At 47.3% G+C, this 8,314-nt stretch overlaps 1 long non-coding RNA gene across 1 annotated transcript; it reads left to right on the forward strand.

Moving 5' to 3' along the window:
• The first annotated feature begins 359 nt into the window (after nt 1–359).
• Nucleotides 360–7,683, forward strand: LOC120100062 (uncharacterized). The gene is made up of 3 exons (XR_005499759.2): nt 360–4,389; nt 4,578–4,713; nt 4,830–7,683. It is a non-coding gene; the product is annotated as an uncharacterized LOC120100062 (long non-coding RNA).
• Nucleotides 7,684–8,314: the final 631 nt, after the last annotated feature.

Below are 8,314 nucleotides of genomic sequence, written 5' to 3' on the forward strand. Positions count from 1 at the left end.
CCTCTCTATCTCTGTCCCTCCCCCAACTCCTTTGTCTGCCACACACCATGGCACACATGTGGAGGTCAGAGGATAACTGCTCACCTTTATGTAGGTTCCAGAACCTTTATCCCGCCCACTCAGCCCTTAGGCTTTTTCTGAAATAAGGTGTCACTAAAGAGCTAGAGATGGTCTACAACTCACTGTGTAGCCCCAGCTGACCTTGAACTTGTGTTTCTCTTGCTTCTACCTCCCAAGTGCTGAAATGACAAAGGCGCGCCACTCTGCTCAGCTAACAATTGACTTTTGTGACCTAGCTATGTCTACCACTGAGTAACCTAAATTCAGTGAACTTTTTCCTCAGGAAGCCAATGAGGTGAGAGAGAAATTGATATTGGGGCTTTTGACTGGCCTGTTCTGGCCCATCCTGTATACTAGGAGTGATGTAGAACTCCAGGGGCACTGCTGGGTGAGGAGGGAGAAGTGTGTAGTCCTGGACAGGGAACCCATCTGAGGCCTTGTGCATGGGAAGCAGGTGATGAACCAGTGTGCTCACCCCATACACTCCAGTGAGGATTACAATGTCTGTCATGGTCGTTTTCAGAGTATAACTTGTGGCCTCCTCTCTGTTCAGACTCACCTGCTGATCCAGAGTCCCCCCACGAGTGTGTGCCTGTCACCCATTCCTCTGTGATTGGAGAGTTCCAGAGTCTGAGCACCCACTTGCTTCTCTGGTTTGGTGCTGTGTGGCAGGAGACCTGGAGCTATGCTCAGTCCCACCTATGACTCCAGCGAGGGTTTGAAAACACTCGTGGGACTTTTCAGACGGTTCTTTGAGCTCTGCCTTATCAGGAACCTAAGTAAAACGGGGCCATGGACCATGGAGAAGAATGTGGGGTTCAGAGGGTCATTCCTGTTCCTTCTCTTCCCATGCACCCCTCAACTTCTACCCGTTGCTTTGTGTTTGCTTCCTGTCTTGTTCTCCTTACATATCTGAGACTCAGTTTCTACCTCTGTGGAATGAGGCTAGCTATCCTCCATCCATAGGATTCTGGGAGAAAAGAATGTCCCAGAACCTGTTACCTAACACCCAGCACCCAGCACTCCCAGATGACTAATACATTATTTCTAGGTGACCATCTCTTTTCTTTCTTGTCTGTTCTTGATATCTGGCTGTCTCTGTGTGTCACTGGCACCAACAGAGGTCCCAGTGGGTCCAACAACTAGGGTGGGGTCTTTAAAATTCATTACCAGGTTTACAGGCAGTGCCCTCTCTGTGCTGATATCTGTGGATTCTGGCATGAGCATATATGTGAATGTGTGTGTGTGTGTGTGTGTGTGTGTGTGTGTGTGTGTGTGACTGTATATGTGACAGTGGGCATGTGAGTGTATATGTGTTTGTATACATGTGTGTATATGTTTGTCTAAGAGTATGTGTGTGCGTGTGTGCCTGAGCATGTGAATGTGTGAGAGTGTGTGAGCATGCATGTTAGTGTATGTGTGAGTGTGTATGTGTGTGTGAGTATGTGAGTGTGTATGAGACTTTCGTGAGTGTGTGAGTACATGTGTGAATGTGTGTGTGTGTATGAGAGTGTTTGTATGTGTTTGAGTGTAGTGTGTGACTATGTGGAACTGTGTTTGTGTGAGTGTGTGTGTGTGTATGTAAATGTGTGTGTGTATGAGAGAGAGAGAGAGAGGCAGAGAGAGAGAGGCAGAGAGAGAGAGGCAGAGAGAGAGAGACTTGCTTCCTGAGGACACTTCTTTAGGATCCACAGACAGCGACGGAGGGAATTGCTGTAGACAGAGGAAGGAGCTGGTCTGAGGCCCTCTCCCTTGCAGCAGGAGCAGGAGCCCACTTCCACCAGGGCAGTGACTCACCCTGTATTAATTGTGCTGCAATTATCCCGAGCTTCCTCTCCTGTCTGGTTCATTTGACCTGCACAGCTGTCTAATAGAGATGGCTGTTGTGATTTCTTAGTTAATGTGGTTCATTATTTCCAGCACTGCCTTCAGTGGCTGGGATTTCTTTCTCCCTCAGCTCTGACTTGGAGGGTTTCATGAGTTGTGTCTTCAGCAGGGCCTCTGGTGCTGCCTGCATTGTCTGTGGGAGAAATTTCATTTGCAAATCAGAAGGAGTTCACAGAGTGTGTCGCAGTGTTGCTTCACCAGACTCCGTTTTCATCTTCCGGAGCCTCTCCCCAGTCACCTCCGCGTGCCTTGGTTGAGGAAGGAAAAGTCCCTATCTCCCAGGCCTCCATGAGAGCCACGCAGATGAGCAGTAGGCGGGAATTTGTTTGTGTCTTAGTGCTGCTAATTATCTGCAGAGGGCTGCAGAGCAAAAGCTTCTCTTCTCTTGGCAACTCGCCTCATGCTGGGTCAGGCCACAGAGACCCAGACATTGGGAGCCCTTGAAGCTTCTGATGTCAAATGTCTTTATGAAATTACAAAAAACCACACCAGCTCACCTGAAACTTTCTATTCCCTTCAAAACCCAACCCAGCCTTGGATGGCTGAGGGAAATTTGTGAGGCTTTGTAAGATGAGGTCAAATGGTCTAAAGTTCTAAATTCTTGGTCAGTAACTATTCCACTGAGGTACTGGCCAGGGAGATGGGGTCATTAAGAAGGAGAATTAAAAAGCTCTCTCATCTTGGAGTTCTTTTTCCAGGATGGTCACCAGCGTAGATGTAGAGAAAACACTAGGATCCTCAGAAACAAAGACACGAGTGGTGGTTACCAGAAGACCCGAGGAGGGAGGAGAGCCGCTCCTCCATGATGACCCAACAGGGTTATCCCTCAGTGCTTTGGGTGGGCCATTACTTCCAGGATGAACGCTAAGGTCATCTATTCCTTTCCTTTCTCATTGGTGTGATAATGAACGTACTTGAGAAAGGTAACTCAAAGAAGGAAGGCTTTATTTCATCTCGTAGTTTGAGGGTACAGTCCCTCGTGGCGGAGGAGCGCGGCAGCAGAGGCCTGAGGTAGCTGGTCTCGCTGCAGCCCCAGTGAGGAAGCTGAGAGATCTTACACCTGGTGCTCAGGTCTGTTAGCCATTCCACATGGTCTCAGACCCTTACTCATGGAATGGTGCCACCCATGTTTTAGGGTGAGTCTTCCCGTCTTAATTAACTCAAGCTAGAGATACACCTACAGGCTTGTTTCCCAGTGATGCTAGAGTCTCTCAGGTTGACGACCAGTGCCAACTGTTGGAGGTGGAGGCACATAGAGGCTGACTCATAGGAACTCTCAATCCATTCTTCCTCCTGTGTGTAGCTTCTTCAGAGGAGTAGGGGCTGTGTTCTCCTCCCCAATTCATTTGAGCTACTGCTCACCTGGGTGGTTCCTGCCACTTCCTCTGTCATACCTGGGAGAACCGCATCTCTCTGACAGAAATAATGAGGGCTGCTTATGTATTCCTACTGGTAAGACTTTGAGAGGGGGAATAACCCTTGTATGTTGGGCATTTCGAATCTGAGCTTCTGCCCTGTGCTCCAGGTTAAGACAACTATCGGAGAGAGCAGAAGTCAGTTGCAGGTCTCACCATGTTGCTCTCAATCTGGGTAGCACCTATATGGTGCTTATGAGGAAGGGGTTGTGTAGTGACTTTTTACCTATTACTTGGATTTTGAAGACTAGGGATACCCATTCTGGGAACAGGCATCGCCAGGAAACCTTGAATATAGTCTTTATAGCTTAGGGTCAATGCTACCAAGTGTCATTTAGACTTACTTAACAAGGAGAGCTAGAGGAAAGTCAGACCTGTGCCTTTCATTGGGTCTTAAGAAATGAACAAGTAAAGGTTGTTTGAGGCACCCTCTCCCATGCAATTGTTGAAAGGAGAAATAAATATACAAACGTCAAGGCACACAGCGTAGCTGACACAGACAGTTAGGCCTTAGCTCGTCTTCTTAGCTCTTATGTATATATGGGGTTGTGGAGGAGGGTATGATCACATGAGCATAGTGCCTTATGAATCCAGAGGAAGCTGCCAGGTTCCCTGGAGCTGGGGCTACAGGTGACGTGAGACAGGGACTCGGGGCCTCTGGAGGGCAAGTAGGAGATCTGAACCACTGAGCCATTTCTCCAGCACAAAGACCATGGCTCCCTAAACTCTCTCGTGACCTCTGCGTGAGGTTACAAAGCTGAATGGTGGAAGGGGTGGTTATGAAAAGTTTGGCCTTGCTAAAAGGTTTCTAAATGGACAACAATTAAAATTTAATTCCAAACCAATGTATAACGAATCCAAGGTTCCCATACAGCACCCTCACTTGGCAACGCAACTCCACATACGCCAGGGAGTGCTGCTCCAGACACCTCACCTCGGCTGTGAGACTGTTGTGCGCTGTGAAGGACCCTGTTTCTAGCCTCACGGAAACGTAACTACTGAGCCACTGTCCTACTCTCACCTCTCAGTGAGTATCAAATGAGTACATCTGTGCACGCTGCTGTGGTTGAACATTTACTTTTAAAAGTCGGTGCTTGAATTTATGAGCTACGTTTTTATTTTAAAAAGTTCAGTGGGTCTTGACTTAGGGTTAGGACAGAATTTCCAACAATCTCTGAAATGACCTGAAACATTCTTCTGCCATTTTGTTCACAGCATGGAGAAGTATAAAATTGCAGTATCCTTCAACTATGGCGAGTGTTGAATATGTTTTATGTCCTGGTGAGTGTTGAATATGTTTTATGTCCTGCTCTATTAAGTATTCAGCGAGGATCGAATTCTTTCTATAAAGGTAAGCAAGCACACCCATCTAATTAGTATGCAAATGAGCATTCATTTCTAACAAGTGGTAAGATTATATGTATACCAAAGAATCATCTAAACATTCCTTTATGGTTTTTAACACAGGTGTTTGATTTGTACAGATATATATACATACACATACCCAGGGCTGTGTAAAAACGTCTCAGGCAAAAAGCGTTTGCAAATGAGAAAGGATTAAAGGGCCATCCTTCAGAGTGTCTGGAATCAGACCCTCTTAGCTGTGAGAAAATGACCTAAAGAAAATGACCATGGAGTACTGGCTGTGGAGTACCGGCTGTGTCCCTTTGCTGTCTGACAAATGGTCACCGGGTGGAGCAGAAGACGTACCCAACAGCAGAAATAGAAGGCTGACGCTTCCTGGCAATTCAAACCTGGAATTCCAGATACTCAGGAAGCTGAGGCAGGAGGATTGCAAACAACTTCAGGTCCTGCCTGGGCTACAGGGTGAGTTCAGCACCACCTGGGAGACCTCTCCAAATAAAAAGAGGCTGGGATCCAGCTCAGTGTTAGAATTTCAAGTACATGAGGCCTTGGGTTCGATACCCTGTACCGAGGGTGTTGGGAGAAGTATTGGTCATGTACCCTGACAGGCGCCGTGAAGAGAAAATGGCATCCTAAGGCACACTGTCAAGAAAGGCTTTAAGGGAAGAATAAGCTTCAGGGTGACCTTTGAGCAATGATCGGGTTTCCTTTGTCCAGTGTTTAATTTATAAATGTAAATTTTTTATGATATTTATAACTTATAAAATCAGAGAACCAATATACCTTCTCTATAGAAATGATTGTGAAGTACAAAGAAGAAAATTAAAGTGGTGCCCCAAAACAAAATACAAGTAGCATTTAGTAAGCACTTCTTCCTAGCCTTTTGTCTATGTAATATATCCGTCTGCTTTCCCACAGAAGTAGGCTTATACTCAGTGACTACCCTTGAGGGCTGCTCGCTTCATAAGGCCTTTCTACAAATCACGAAGTAGTGATTTGCAAAAAGACATGACTTGTAAAGTCACAGTTGTTCCTCGGCACTTGACAAAAACAGCTAACACGGATACCGTGAAAGTAAGATTTACCTTGACCCAGTTTGAGAGACGGCTGGACCCGTTGCTTTGAACCTTGTGTGAGGTTGAGTATCTGAGACAGGGGGAGCATGATGTCCTAGATGCTGCTCAACTGATGATGGCCAGGAAGCAGCTAAGAATAAACCAACCACTTAGCTTCTCCACCAGGCTCCAGCTCTGAAAGTCTCCACCATCCCCCGATGACGAGGTCAGTTTAGGAATCCACTCATTAATTCAGAGTGGATGTGTCCCTTCATTAGACCACAGCCCTCTTGGTCCATGCTGCTCCTGGAGGGGTCCTCACAGACATGCCCAGAATGCTTTACCAATCTCCTAGGTATTTCTCAGTAACAATAGAAAATTGGCATGAGATTAGCCGGCAACACCAGCATCACCCAAGACCCCAATTTCAGAAACGGACTTGAGAAGGAAACTCCCCAAACCTGTTTGGACTGGCCCTCCTGTATCAATTTCGGTTATTAACATATCTGTAATAGATTCAGGTGTTACAAAATGGACCTACCAAACATGGTTGGATGAGGAAATATCAGGCCTTCCCCATGGTCCCTTCCACACTTTCATTCTAGCCTACTGTATGCGTGTCCAATAACATATGTAACTGTTTGTTGCTATTTTCTCCGTATTAAGAATAATGGCTGATGCTTGTTATTACGCATCTGTGAAAGGCTTTTCCTCTGCATGGTGCCTGAGACCTGTATGTCAGCCGGTGTCCCAGGAGGAGCCGTGGATGTGAGCAAGTGTATGTGGGAAGAAACCATAGCAACGCATGAAGAGCGGGGATACTGCCCCCCTGGAGAGGAGCTGAATTTAGAGGGTGTTGGGGATGAAGAGGTGAATGGAGACAGGCTGCAGAGGATTCCGGCTGTCTGAGAGGCAAACATTGAATCAGGAAATAATGGGGACCACTGGTGGGGTTTGAACATGCTATGGACAAGCTAGGTAAATGTTCTACGTGAAGTGTCTTAGCTGTGGGTAGAGTGGTAGTGGGATGGAAAAGAAGCAAGATTCTAGGAGAGGAGTTAGGAGCCTTTGGTAGCAAGACTCCCAGTAAGGAGAGGTGAGCGAGGGCAGTGACACCCTCAGAGGATTCAGGCAGCTGGGAATGAAGGGAGAGGATGACCACAGAAGTTACACAGGAGCAGGGCTAGCAAAGACTGAGTGATCAAGAGTGACCGAGGAAGTGAGGGAAGCAGGAAGACGCTGAGGTGAAGCGGGGGTCCATTTGTGTGAGCCTGTGATACGGCTGGAGACAGTCAAGCCAGAAGCCAGACAGATGTTCTGTCTCTGGTCAGGAAACCACTAACAGGACAGAGTCCTTAGAAACAACATGTCCCAGAACCCTTGTCTGAAAGCTACGGTTCATCCTGAGGCAAGCTCCTTCCTGTTGATAGACACAGAGGTTTGGCATTATTTGTGGATTGGGTTATAGCAGGGGAAAAACAAACACACAAACAGAAGCCAGACTTCTTATTTAGACACTCAAACTTGGTTCCTATTAGGCCAGATTGAATATGAAGAGGCAGCACCCCTTTTTTGTCCTTTTTTGTTGTTGTTTCAAGTAACAGGCCAAAGTTCTCTCTCTCTCTCTCTCTCTCTCTCTCTCTCTCTCTCTCTCTCTCTCCCTCCCTCCCTCCCTCCCTCTCTCCCTCTCTCTCTGTCTCTCCCTCTTTCTCTCTCTTTCTGTCTGTCTATCTCTGTCTCTGTCTCTCTGTCTCTCTCTCTGTGTCTCTCCCTCCCTCCCTCTCTCTGTCTCTGTCTGTCTCTGTCTGTCTCTCCCTCCCTCCCTCCCTCCCTTCTCTCTCTGTCTCTGTCTGTCTCTCTCTCCCTCCCTCTCTGTCTGTCTCTGTCTGTCTCTCCCTCCCTCCCTCCCTCCCTCTCTCCCTCTCTGTCTGTCTCTCTCTCTCTCTCTGTCTCTCTCTGTCTCTCTGTATCTCTCTCTCTGTCTCTCCCTCCCTCCTTCTCTCTCTCTGTCTGTCTCTGTCTCTGTCTGTCTCTCTCTGTCTCTCCCTCCCTCCCTCCCTCCTCCCTCCCTCTCTCCCTCTCTCCCTTTCCCCCTCCCTTCTCTCTCTAAAGGAATGTTCTTTGGCTCTCTTGCCATGGCTGGTTCCAGGTCCTTGGCAGCACTCCCGGTGCAGGACTCCCCGTCCTCCAGAGCACATGGACAACCTGTAGGCAACAAGTCAGTCATTCTGTTGGGTGGCCGTGTGGCTACACATGTGCACAGAGTACCTTCTGATTTAACATTTAGTCAGTGGCTTCCAGGCCTGCATGGCTTGTGCAATGTCAGTCGGTTCTCACCAATTTACAAAAACCAAGACCCAAATACAACAACAGAAATTTAAAAAAAAAGAAAAAAAAAAAGAGATAGCTCTCAACTGGTGTCTGAAGCACTTCACTGTTGCTCTGGAAATTGAGGATTGCGCACGGGACACTGGCAGCTAGCAACTACAGAGATTTTTTATTTTTTTTAAATGATTTTTGATGTCAAGGCCT

This window comes from Rattus norvegicus, chromosome 1 (genome assembly GCF_036323735.1).
Source record: "Rattus norvegicus strain BN/NHsdMcwi chromosome 1, GRCr8, whole genome shotgun sequence".
NCBI lineage: Eukaryota > Metazoa > Chordata > Mammalia > Rodentia > Muridae > Rattus > Rattus norvegicus.